The following is a 14,142-nucleotide window of genomic DNA, read 5'->3' as shown; positions in this document are numbered from 1 at the left end:
AAGATTTTACGCTAAAATTTATTTATAATTTAATGTTATTTAAAATTAATGGCTTTTGGAAGTTTTCACACCTGTTGCGAGTTGGCTAGGTAAAAAGGATACAATAATAATAAAAATCATATGAATGTAGCACCAAATGGGGTATATTCTGAGGATGAAGGGAGTAGGGAGGGGAATGAGACGGGAAAGAGGAAGATTAGGAAGTATCTCGCTATTCAGATCTGGTCAGTAAAGAAAACCAAAACCATTTCGAACAACGTTTCCATTCTGAATGGTGGTCTTCACCAGGGCGATACTGAGAGTATTTATCGTTTTGTAATGTGCCGCTAATGTGTTGTTTTACCAGCCGATCAATATTACTAAAAATAAAATCTACTAATTTCTATTGTCTGTGATGTGGAATATTCCAGCGTAATGAACTCAAATTTTCGTTGAAATGTTCAAAATTTAAACTGATGATTTGTGAATTCAGACAAGCGATAAAGTAGGTACCCACATGTAATTATAATACCTTAACTTTGATTTGAAATGGTCAAAATTTGAACTGATGATTTGTGAATTCAGACAGTAGGTACCTACCTACATGTAATTATAATACCTCAAGTTTGCTTTGAAATGTTCAAAATTCGAACTTATGATTTGTGAATTCAGACAAGTGATAAAGTAGGTACCTATGCAATTAGAAAATTATTTAATTTGTATTTCATTAAAAAAATCTTTATTACAAGGACCTCAAGCAAGGATTACCTGAGGCAAATATTTTATAGTGGAATGTTTTATTGAGTAAAACCTCAAATATTTATATTTATTCATCGAAGACAACTTTAACAACTCTCAAATTAAAAATGTGAAATTGAAAAATCAGAAAAAGATTCGTTCGCATTTTAAAATTGAACCCAGAACCTCAGCCTTGTTGAGGCTTTGCTCTGCCCTCTGAGCTAATCCGACCTTATCCCCTTCGGTCATTCTCGCCGGGGCTGAGATCCTGGGTTCAGTTCCTCAACTGAATCTTTTTCTGATTTTTCTATTTCAGCTTTATTTGTTTAATTAAATTAATAGTACACAACTGCTGACCCTGTATAAATCCCAAGCCCGCACCACTGTTGAACTTGGCAGCCACCTTTGGTCTGGAGCCCCAAAATACCTGAAAAAACCTAGAATGCCGAAACGGTCGGTCCGTTTGATAGGGGAATCTATAAATTAACGAACGTATTGCAATCTTTAGAGCACATGCGTCAGGTTGGTATGTTGTCCTTGTTCTACCAGTATTACAATGGAAGATGCTCCGAGGAACTAGCGTCATTGATCCCTTCGGCACCGATGTATATATTCGGGAAACACGCCAAACTCGTGCCCAACATATACAAATTTGACATTTGTCACATGAGAACGAATCGTTTCTACGACTAATTATTTCCTTCAACAAGGAACGATTCGTCAGCCTCTGTGTTTCCTCCATCCTGCAACACGGGTCTTGAAGAGACCCTCTCCTTAAAAAGACCATCCACACAGCATCCCTAGAGATGACATTTAAATACTTTCAGCCTCACAAATCCTACAATTATAATATCCCGTGATTTTTCACGGGTTTGCGCTAGTCTGTAATATAAATACATACTTACGCTTACACACCACGTAATTTTGCCACACTTAACGATTTAACATACCACCATCGCACCATCACTTCATATATATATCTTTAAAATCCGAGAAAACTGATTAGTTTTACGATGATTATTGCTAAGAAAACTGTTATTATTCATTGTTTTTATTATTTGCATCCAATTTGTTATTGCAATAGCATATAACAATTATTTAAAAATTTTCACTACTGCAGCTTCTAAATGACTAGCATTTTTGCACAATTAATAAAAATACTAACGTAAGAGTACAAACAAAATAATTTTCTTTATGTTCGCTTCAAAGATAAGGAAGTTTGATAACAAACAACCTACCTACGCAAAATGGAAAATAATTCTCTATGGTAATTTAATGTTCATACATTTGTAGGCAGGTACCAGGTACCTACTTGGGCATTTACAACATGACCAGGGCAGGCCATTTGCACCACTTATCAAAACCAGTAGACACCTAGGTAGGTGATCACTGTAATCAATAATTATCGTTTAATAATACTTTTTATGAAAAATACTCTCAAGGGCGATGTGTTAGAACTGTTAGGTATTGTTCGGGCATATAACCGATTGATGTTATCTTTAATATGTAGTTTACTCCCTACCTACCCGTCCTTCCATCTTTGTCACAGGAGACGAGAAGTACCAAGACAGTACCTTTTCTACAGCGCAACCGATCAATGGACGATCAAAATGGACTGGATCAAAATGGACGACTGTTTGTCAAACTGTAGAAATTCAACCACGTTATAATAATTTGTGATTGCGTGTAGTGCTAATGTGGTGATGTGATTAGGCTACTTTATACATAATAAATATATAAAGTGGTCAGATCATGTGAAGAATAAATATACCATAAGAGTATATAAATTAATGTAGATGACTTATGAATTTATTTTGTTTCTATACACGGTGTCCGGAAACTCGTAGTACAAGCGGGAAACTGGAGAATCTACACCACATGGGGAACCCAAAAAAACATAAAGTTTTTTGATTTGAGCATTTTCAAAAAAAAAAAAAAAAAAACCAAAAAAAAAATATTTTTCGGCTATTTTAGGGTGAAAGTTTTTTCTGGTGTTTAGGGTTGAATAACAGATGTTTTAACCCTGCAGAGCAGAAATATTTTATGATTACACCGGGTTAAATGAAGGGTGATTTCAAAATAATGCTTCAAATCCGAGTTTCTTCATTTGTTTTACTTTAAAATAGTTTTAATTAGTTGGGTACTTTGATCTTCAGTAATAATTTATAAGAATTTGATTAAAAAAAAAAAAAAAAAAAAAAAAAAATCAACTTCAAACTCGATTTACTCGATAACGAAAGCTCAAATAAAAAAAAAATATACTACAAAATCGACTCCAAATGTGATGTAGATTCACCAGTTTCCCGCTTGTACTACGAGTTTCCGGACACCCTGTATAAATAAATGTTTACTTCGAATGTAGTTGCAGCATCCTTTTCTCTCTGCTTACTTACACACCTCGAAGGAAACTGTATAATGGCTAAAATAGGTACATTAATATATTTTTTAAATTTTAGCGTTACAAACTGTGTTATCTGATTCCGAATTTATTCTATAATCAGTTCACAAAACTTTTATATAAATAAACTTATCTACTACTTAACTGTCATATATCCTATAATATTAATAATAGTCCAACTCCAGTGAAATAGTGGCAATATCAATAACTCTAGCCGCTAGAAGGAGATAGTGTAGCATGTTTCCGTCATAATGTATGGGAAACGTCAGATGTTGGAGGTATTATTGTTGGTTTTCCAAATAAAATAAAACTAAAAATAAAATAAAATAAAATAATATCGGGTATTTGATACTGTCGATATTGTGGATTAAAAAATATATGAACAAAAAAAAAATTGAAGTTCCTATTTTAGTCACTTGAAAAAGGTAATCTCAGCATGCTTCCGTCAGAGTGTATGGTAAACGTCAGACGTTGGAGGTATTATTAATAGTATCGGGTATTTGCTACTGTCGATATTGTGGATTAAAAAATATATGAAAAAAAAAATATTTGAAGTTCCTCTTTTAGTCACTTGAAAATGACAATCTCAGCATGCTTCCGCCAGAATGTATAGTAAACGTACGACGTTGGAGGTATTATTAATAATATCGGGTATTTGCTACTAACTGTCGATATTGTGGATTAAATATTATATCAATAAGAAAAATATTTGAAGTTCCTCTTTTGGTCACTTGAAAATGACAATCTCCAAAGGTGATAAATAATAATAATACTTGGATGACTTGTATAGCGCCGTTTTTGTGCAAAAACACCTCAAGGGCGCTGTACAAACTTATAATACATTTCTACTGTGATCTATGTTATTACTTAACTATTTATGGAGAAAATATACAGTACAATACTTACCTGGTAGGTCACTTGAGATTAACACTTAATTAACATTATCTAATTGTTTATTGATAAATTTAGATACAGGATTTAGGACTTAATTGAAAAATTGAATATAACTGGACTTTCTCTTAGGATTGGTATATTTAATTTAAGGGTACGACAGCTTAAAAAGGTAAAAAGGTAAGTTTGAAAAACGATACCGCAAAAACCTGTGTTTTTGATTTTAAATTAATAGCCTAGAATAATTAAAGAGGCTTCAGTTGAATACTGTTTGTCTTACTAATTAGATTCTTACACGTCCGTTTAACGTTCATGTGGTAAAGGCGGCTTCGAACCTGGTTTACGACCGTTCCAAACAAACGCCATAATAATAAGTCAAGTTTTCACTGTTCTGACCTTACGCGCAGCGTAATATTTACGCCACGTTTTTTTTAGTAAGGCTGTAGGTACGTGTAGAACTTATCTTGGTCTTTGCTTCAACGAGGCACTTTTTAGCCATCCTTTTTACAAGCCTAGAAAAAATAAAGATCATGCCTGCAAGTATTGTAACGTGAACAATCTGCATTTTTGTACATTGTATTATGTGGCAATTTCTTTATTCGATTCTTTTAGATTTCTTTCGAATTTTACGAATTGTATCGCCATACATTTTAACAAAATAGTGCATAAAAAATTAATTCAATACTTTTTTGATCATTTTTCCGAATTACTGTTATTTTGGCGTACAGGTACCTAATTAAGTAAGGGTTGAAGTTGTTCATTAATCTCTCTTTTGACAATGAATTAAAATGAAAATTATTAATGATCTTAGTCTTTGTTTAAAATTATCGAACGTGCGGGCTTACAACAAATATAATACAAATCCATTTTTTCCCATGTCATCCATCTTGAGTTTTTCCCGCACAAATAATGTATTATTCATATTTTTATGATCAATCATTTGATTCTTCGAAAAATAAAACATTCAGACATTTTATTGTTCAAAACGAAATAACATATCGGAGATTCTGGGAAGAAAAAATGGTTTTTTCTATGGTGTAAAAAATCTTAGAAGACTGGGAACCCGCGATTGTTGTGTCAAACCGTTTTTGAAAATGGAATAGAATATGAAATTAATTTTGGGAATGATGCGGGCGTGTGGGGTTGCCATCGGAAAAAAACTTAATCCTATTCGAAAATAGTAATAATAACCAACTAGTAGTACAGTTCGGCAATATAATGTAGACAAAAATTGAGGGCGCTGCGATCGTTTAAAAGGTTTTAAATGGCAGCACCAAGATGGCTCATTGGAAACTGAATGCAAGTTTAAAAAAAGAATGATCCAAGAACGTATTTTTGAGTTTAAACAAAAAATTGCGGTATTCAGAAATTAGCGGTAGGTACTTTCGGAAAGCAGATGATTCTACATCAAATTCTAAAAGTGGATATCAACAGGAAAAAATTTCCGCGAACCTAGTGGCGTTTCGCGCCGTTTGCGGTTGCTTAGTTCCTTTCTCCTAATTCGCGTACGCACCCTTAGAATATGATAATGATAATGTCGAAACTTTTATTATGATGTAACGCTTTGCAAGGAAGATAATTACGTAGAAGGGCGATTTATAATGTTTCACTGAAATATATTATGCAGGTACTTATCAAGCGTAATAGGTGTCAATTGCATAAACATGGAAGTACGCAAATTTTATACTAATGCAGTCATGTGTGCTGAATGTTGATAGTAGTAGAGGTCAATCCATTTTATCCCAGACTACACGTGTGTTCATCTTGTAAACAATTTTTATTCACGAGATAATACAGGGTTTTCCAATAAGAGGTGTTATTTTGATATTCAATCGTAAAAAATCAATGGTTTCGTTGCTTGTGTGGCACGTAGCGCCGTCTTGTGGAAAGTAAACGTTGTATTTTCAAAAATTTTGCACAAAAAACTGTAATTTAAATGGAAGTAAAATAAAACAAAACAAGTCTTAAGTGGGCGTTTATTTCGCTATAAAAACGTAGGTACAAAAGGTATTTAAAAATCTGAGTCTATTAATTCAACACCTGACATGTAATTATTATCTTCGTCCTCATGCGATTCTTCTTCTTCCGTATCTTCATCTTCATCTAAACGTATTATCAGTTCATCGATATCATCATACAGAGTACTGCCTCGTGCATAATATTCTGCCTCAATTTTCATCACGTGTTTGCAACAATTTTTCCAATCATCAGCACTTATGCTATTAAAAGCATTTTCTGTCAGCTCTTTTATATTGACCGTGTTTCCAATATTCTGAGATGCAACTTTTCGTTTGGCCTGTGCCCAAATTAGCTCAATCGGGTTAAGGTCGCAGTGGTAAGGGGGAAGCCTTACAACCGTGTGACCATGCTCTCCTAATACTTCATCAATATCATATACAGGCTCTGGCTTATGCATTTTAACCAGAGCCAACAATGATGGTTTCCTTAATGAATTGTCAAAAACAATGTTGTTATGTAATAACCATGCTTTTATGTCATTAACTCTCGTTGAGGTTGTTGGTGCCTTGTTTCTCACAACACTGTGATAAGGCGCATTATCCATGACAATAATGGAGGGCTCTGCTATATTGGGTATGAGCTTCTCAACAACCCACTTTTTAAAATTATGTGCATTCATTTCAGAATGGTAATCCTCTTTTTTGTTTGTTCCACTAAAAATTAATAGGGCATTAGGGACAAAACCCATTTCACTTCCAGCGTGAACAATGATCCAGCGCTTACCTTTTGAAATATCGTGTTGAACTCCTGTCACATCCATAGATTGCCAGCATTTCTTTAGCTTGTAGGATGAATGGATATAACTTTCATCCAAGTAAATAATATTTTTTTGCAGTTCTTCAGGTAAATTTCGGTTATCCATGATAATTTTTAAGTAATGCTCTCTTTTCGCCGCAATATTTGTTTTTTCAATAAGAGCACTTCTGTTTGTTTTGCACTTTTTATAAACAAAGCCGATGGAATGCAAAATTCTTCTTAAATATTCCCGGCTACCATCAAATCCAATGTCTTCTTTGAGTACAGTTAGTAATGTTCTTAAAGTTGGGACTTCTTTTCGCACTATGTAAAAAAAATGAATTTTTTGTCGAATGGCACAAATATCAAAATCATCCAACTCTTTTTTAGGGCGTCCTATTTTCCGTTTTCCCGGTGTTTCAAATTTTCCGTCTGCCTTTTCCCCTTCCTTGACGATTCGTCTTACCGTTGATTCAGATTTTCCTGTGTGTGAAAAACATCATTAAAATTAGTATTATAGAAAAAAATTATAGTTAAAAAAACACATACTAGATAATATTCATTTAGAAAGAAAGAAAGAAAGATAAAATTAAGAAAAAAGTTACTTTTCTATGAGTTTAAAGAAGTATCAATTTTTTTTTTTTAATTGAGTTATTCCCTTTTTCCTGTGGCCTCATATGAACTGTCAAAAGGAAATGTCAAATTCGGATTGTTAAGCATAACCTCAAATCAGATTGTAACGGTTATAATCGCTCGAAAATTGGCATAAATCTTCTAATACTAATGAAATTTATTAAAAAAACTATACTACGTACCAGTCATTTCTGCAGTTCGTTTGTAAACATCTTCTAAATTAGATAGGAGCATCTTCGCGCGATATTCGGCTAGGCAGCGTTGAAAAACGCTGTATATAACTTCTCTTGCACCACTACGTATCGGTTTGTTCATTTTAATTAAATTCAAACAATATACAGGCAAACAATGAAAAAATAATTATTAAATGAGCGGATCATACACGGATTTAAGACAGTAAATCGGAGCAACATGACCATAACATGACAGACATACGAAACGTCATAGACAAAGCAACTAATTCGGTGTTGCCATAGTAATGAAAAATTTAGTTCCAATTTAATACATTTCTAGACATAGTTGTAGCACTGTACCTACTTACTTATTTAGAAGTTTTGACTTTTTTTAATACAATAAAAATTTCAGCTTTGCGGCAACTTTTATAGGCTGATTAAAAAAAGGAAATTGATTTTTATACTACAGTAGTTTTTCCTCTCGGCTACATAAAATGATCAGAAATTTTAACAAACTAGACTCCCACACAGGGGAGCATTGGAGTCATAAAATTTGCACATCTCTAACTGACTGTATTGTATACATGTCGATGCTCCCAACTGTCTGGAGCCAGTGAGATTATGGCATCTCCAATTGGGGTTTTTGAGTCTGACGGTATTGGGAAAGGGAAAGGGATGTAGAAGAGGAAAGTGGGGGAGTGTCTGGCCATTAAGATCTGGTCACCAAACACGGCTAATGCCATTTCAAGCAACGTTTTAAATGCCATTTCGATGTAGTAATATTCAATTCCATCAGTACTAACATTAAGGCGATGCCATACGTAGTAATGCAAAATCATGTGTTTTTGGTTTGAAAATTTGGTCGCCTAGAAATGTTTCAGATGCTTTAATTAAATACTGCTAGTAGAATACATCTTGGCCTTTGAAATAATCGACTATTTTTTAGATAAGTCTTTTTATAAGCCCAGAAAAAAATAGTATAAAGGCCTATGAAAACTGCTTTAAAGTTCAAAATCTCCTACTTACGAACCCATTTTCGGTTATGATTTTATTGTATAATGTGGAAAATTAACTTATTTATAAAATGATCGAAAAAAAAATTAATATTTATGCCTGAACATCCACAAAATAAAATAAAAGGCACTTTTTGGCCATGTTTTTTTCTTGCATAAATCAAAACAGGCGGATGGTGTTAAGCGGGAATTTAAACCTTATCGCCATCTACATAAGGGCTGTTATTGATAGCGGCTCAATTTAAAATATTACACATTTTCATTTTCATCTCAACAGAACCGTTTCAGATTAATAAATGCTTTGTGTATTCAATTTGGTGTTGTTTCTGTCAGGACTGGGAATGACGTATCGAGAGGAAGACGAAAGGTAGGTGGACCGGAGGGGCAGGCAGAGAGAATAATACGGCCATCGTTAATCATACTTCAGCGTATCGGCGCTGAATCATTCATTATTTAGATTCTTGACCCAGGTTGGAATATCTTCAAGGAGTAGTCTGCTCTGCGATTCGATGCTTTTAAAAAAATGGGTATACTGTACACCGTGGATTTTCAGATGAAACCATTTGGCAATGTGATTCTGAATGGTCTTATTTTACCAGGGCAATACTGATAGTATATACCACAGTGAAACATGTCGCAAATACATGAACTAATATTATTATATTAAAAATTTCATCTATCACTTTCTCTTCGCTTATATTTATTTTCTCTATTAATTTTTTCCCTTTTTCTATTCGATTTTAGTGTGCCATGTAGCTCACCTTAAAATTAATATGTTTAGTGCAAGATCAATTATATTATGTACCAAATTATCAAAAATTTGTCTTAAGAAAATCAATGCAGTGAACATTTTCCCTGAGTGCTCTTAATTTGAGTCTACCACGAAAGCCTGTGCAGTGATCACCCTCAGTGTCCCTTTAGGCGCTTTAGGCCATAATATCGAATTGCAGCAAGACGTATACAAAGGATTAAGGGTTAGTAAGAATCCCCTTCCAATTCTAACTGTTAATCACAGCTACACCAATAGTTGTGTCAAGTGTTGATTACAGTACACAATAAAACCACAAATTGATTCGCAGTCAAGACGCAAGTAAATATGATAAAAAATAATTAGGTACTAAAGTTTTGTTGAGAAATTAATGTTAAAATTGATTCACCTTTCAGTCGAACAGACTTTCTGTTTCTCCCCGCCACTCACAGATGTCGGGCCTGTCAGGAATTAGTTGCCGGCCGACGAATGAGGGACCGATCAATCTTCCATCTCTCCTCCGTACCTGTATCCTCCGTACCTCTTCGTGTATCCATGGACCTTCCACCGCCACTCCGCGTTCAACTCCTTCCAATAAAACATTTTACCAGCGGGTGTAGGTCAACTTTACCCCTTGACTGTACAGCGTACAGTCCCGTACTTTAGGAAGACCATTACGAAAACGAAAACAAAAATTTCATGCGGTAGTAAAGATGCATTGACAGTGGGCTAATCTGATTTCGAGTTAAAAGAGACGATTTCCATTTGATTATTGTGATAATTCGAGCTATATAACATAGATGGTTCTAGTGCTAGTAGCTCATACAGTTATATGGTAATCCAAGAGATGTCTCTAGTATGCAGGTTCGCCTCTCCAGTTTCAGGACTGATGTGAGCTGGCAGTTAGGTTTATAACAAGAGAAATTTTGAGAGCGTAACTGAGAGGATGTTAGCCTCCAAGCCGTTCTACATACTCGTTCCCGATTATAAGAGTTTCTTGTTTAAATAAATAAGTGTTTTGTTGCGTTGCTTATTTCGATAACAAAAAATATAATTATTTGAGCAAACAGGCATCATTCTGCTGATGCGCATTTCTAATTGCAGAGTAAAAGAGTTGATTTAAATTGGTAAAAAGGTATTATCTAACAGTTTGCAGAAAATTATCACTTCAAAAACTAGCACTGACGAAGTCTTCAACAATCTTAACATTATGCCAATCAAACAACTATTTTAAAACAATTCTCCTTTATATTCATAAATACAAAACACAAGAATCAATAACTTATATTGGAAACACTAGATCTCAGGTTCAAAAACATATCCAATAAGCAACTAAAAATACAGTATTTGGACAAAAAGCTTCTTAAGCAATGGTACTAAACTCTACAATAATCCCACTCTCATTCGAAATTCACAACCATATTATTTATTTGTTAAGACATACGCAGTACAATAAGATACAGTTAGATATTTTTCGTTATTAGATAGTTGTAGTACCTATTACGCATGACCATATAATATCATTACGTAATTTCGCCTGAGATTGTTATAAAAGGAAGGAAGTGTGTGGATAGATAATAATAATTGAATTGAAAACAAGAATTATAATAAATTCACGAATTGTAATTGACCGTTGAAACATAAAAGTTTTGAAAAATGATGTGAAAATATTTTTGAAATATGTCATGCTAAGAAATTTAATAAGTTAGTTTTGTATGTTAGAATGGAATCATGAAAGATGTCTATATGTAGTAATTTTTCGTAATGGGTGTATGTTGTGATTGCGCGAGTAATTACTGAGTTGTTTGCTGCATTGGTATTGTTGGCTTCAATATGAAATAGTGTAGTGTGCCTGGTACGCCTCGTCGGACCATTAAAACCAATGACGGATAGCAATTCGGTACTATCTATTTTATTATTTAGCAGATTATATACAGATATAACAGATATATTATAACAGAAAAGGTGGATACAAAATATAGGTAGATCACCAAATCAAATCATCCCCATGTATCTATTATGGCCAACGTAACGCAAAAGTAATTATTTATAAATTCATTTAGACATTGCCTACTGCCTTCCCAAAAAGTTATCCTGTACCTTTGTGCATCCCCGTAAAAGACTAAGATTATTCATTATCATATTGAATCCCAGATCCCACCGCACTCCAAATCGCATTGTTCAATTTCTCATCTTCTTTTTCCACTATTTTTAATTAATTAATTAATAATAACCACCTTTCCGTAACAATGCAAAACTCGCGCTATATTCGGCGGTAAAAATCAGAACTGTGGCTTATACTGTAGTCTGACCTGCTTTAATAATAATAATAAATAATAATACTTGGATGACTTGTATAGCGCCGTTTTTGTGCAAAAACACCTCAAGGGCGCTGTACAAACTTATAATACATTTCTACAGTGATCTATGTTATTACTTAACTATTTATGGAGAAAATATACTGTACAATACTTACCTGGTAGGTCACTTGAGATTAACACTTAATTAACATTTTCTAATTGTTTATTGGCGAAATTTAGATACAGGATTTAGGACTTAATTGAAAAATTGAATATAACTGGACTTTCTCTTAGGAATGGTATATTTAATTTAAGGGTACGACAGCTTAAAAAGGTAAGTTTTTAGTTTAGACCTGAATTCTGTTTGACTTGTTATGGATCTTAGTTCCGGAGGGAGTTTATTCCAAGCCTTCGGCCCAGATACTCCGAAAGCGCGATCATCAAACTTAGTATTTGGCTTGCGCTTAGGTTCTATCAGTCTGCCTACAGCTGATGATGTTGCTGATCTAAGAGTTGAGTGCCTCAGACCAGTGTTTTCCGGGACGCATTAGCCACAGTTATTAATTTAAAACTTCATAATTATTGTATGAGTACCTATTGTCTACCACCCTTAAGATATAAATAATAACGTAATAACCAATAACTAACACAGATGAGTAAAAATCGGGATATTATAATTGTAGAATTTGTGAAGCTGAGTAAAAATAAAAATATCACTGCAAGACCATTGCATTACAAAAGAAGAAATTTACTTTTAGAATGTTGGTAAACTAGAAAAATTGGAACATCTGTCAAAAATGTAAACAAAAGAAATACACATTTCAAATAAATAATTTTTTGGTACCTACCTACTTTTCACATTTCAGTTACAAATTTAAAAAAATAAAAATTCATAACTCTAATAATTTTACGTATTACTCGCGAGTATAATTTTAAACCACTTCACGCAAGCACCCGACTGAAATGAGTAGGTACATTTAATTGTGTAACTTTGTCAACGGTAACTACCCAATACATTTTTTATGTGTTTTTAAAAGAACAGCTCACAAAATAAGCGAATCCGATCGATTAAAATCGAACAGATGCAGAATTAATTTATAACAATGGAATCGAGGAATTCTTTCTTTTATTTCTCGTTGCAATTTATACCTCACACCTTCCAGCCCACAACACCTGGGCAATCTCCCACAAGACAGGACGGACAATGGTAGCTCCTTATGCTGTTCATTCTTCCCGCTAATAACGTGCTGAATAGAGGCGTGGAATTCGCGTAATGATGTTAATAACATGAATTGAGAAGGTGGTGTTGTATTTTTTTTTTTAAATTAAATTTTTCGATTGGGTAGTTACCTACTTGCACTAATAAAATACAAATATACCTACTAGTAATGTAGGTACCTACATGGAATTTCAATTCGAACACGAAACATCAGAGGGGAGTAGGGGGTGAATAATTCGTGATAATACCATTTATCGGAAAGAAAATAAATAAAAACTTTTCAGCAGTTGTCCCACGGGTCGGTAAGGAATCGACAAAAAACCGAGTGCAGATAAGCTATGTAGGTTGGTGGTAGCTTCAGATATACCACTCTGTAGCTTATAACTCTGTCGGTATTGCAGATTTCTGTTTTCGCATTTACCGCTTTTACGCTGAATGTCATTATCTTATCATCGTAAAATTGACTCACGGGTACTAATTACAAGGCTAATATCGCCCTAATCTAGAATAAGAATGCGTTATTTGGTCTCAATTCTATGATGTTCACATTAATCATATCGAATCTCTACAGCATCACTTCTTAAAGAGAACTGCTTGTAGGTTACTGATAGAATGAGGCGATTACTCATACGATGAACATGAAGTAAAATAAAATCTTTCTTCTTTAGAAAACTTAGGAAGGACTTAGATCTCATCTGAATTTTCAAAATTATTGACTCACCTATTTTGTTGCAACTCATCCCTTTCAATATGCCTTCCCGTAGACTCAGAAATATGATTTGATTTTCCTCAATCAACACTCCACAAATTATAGTACCATTCACCAATGTCTAGAATGGCCAGACTTGTCAACTTAACTCAGGACGTTGAATTTTTTGGTGTGAGTCTAAATTATTTCTGTCAGTCATTACGCAAGTAATATTTTGTATTGATATGGCTGAAGTCGTGAACTCCATCGTAATCTTAATCCTGTCTTGACTTGACATTATCTCCATTGTTTTTGTGCCCTATTTTTGTCATAGAATCTTTTATTGTAACATTTCTCCTTTTATTCACTTTGTGAAATATGTTAATTGGGCTTGATCCGTTAGTAAATAAATACATAATTTACTTTAACTGGTAATTTAATATATTAATATAAATTGTAATTTCATAAGAGATTGAAGAGACGGCCTAATGGCGCGTAAACATGTAAACGAGAACTGGAGATGCGAAGAGGTAACTTTATGGTATCGTCGTACGCTTTTGTTTTTAGAAAAGCAAATTAGTTTAGTACCTTTCAGGAGGTCAATAAAC

This window comes from Hesperophylax consimilis, chromosome 26, assembly GCF_061612785.1.
Source record: "Hesperophylax consimilis isolate HC1 chromosome 26, BYU_Hcon_1.0, whole genome shotgun sequence".
Classification (NCBI taxonomy): domain Eukaryota; kingdom Metazoa; phylum Arthropoda; class Insecta; order Trichoptera; family Limnephilidae; genus Hesperophylax; species Hesperophylax consimilis.
Note: the sequence above shows the minus strand (reverse complement) of the source record.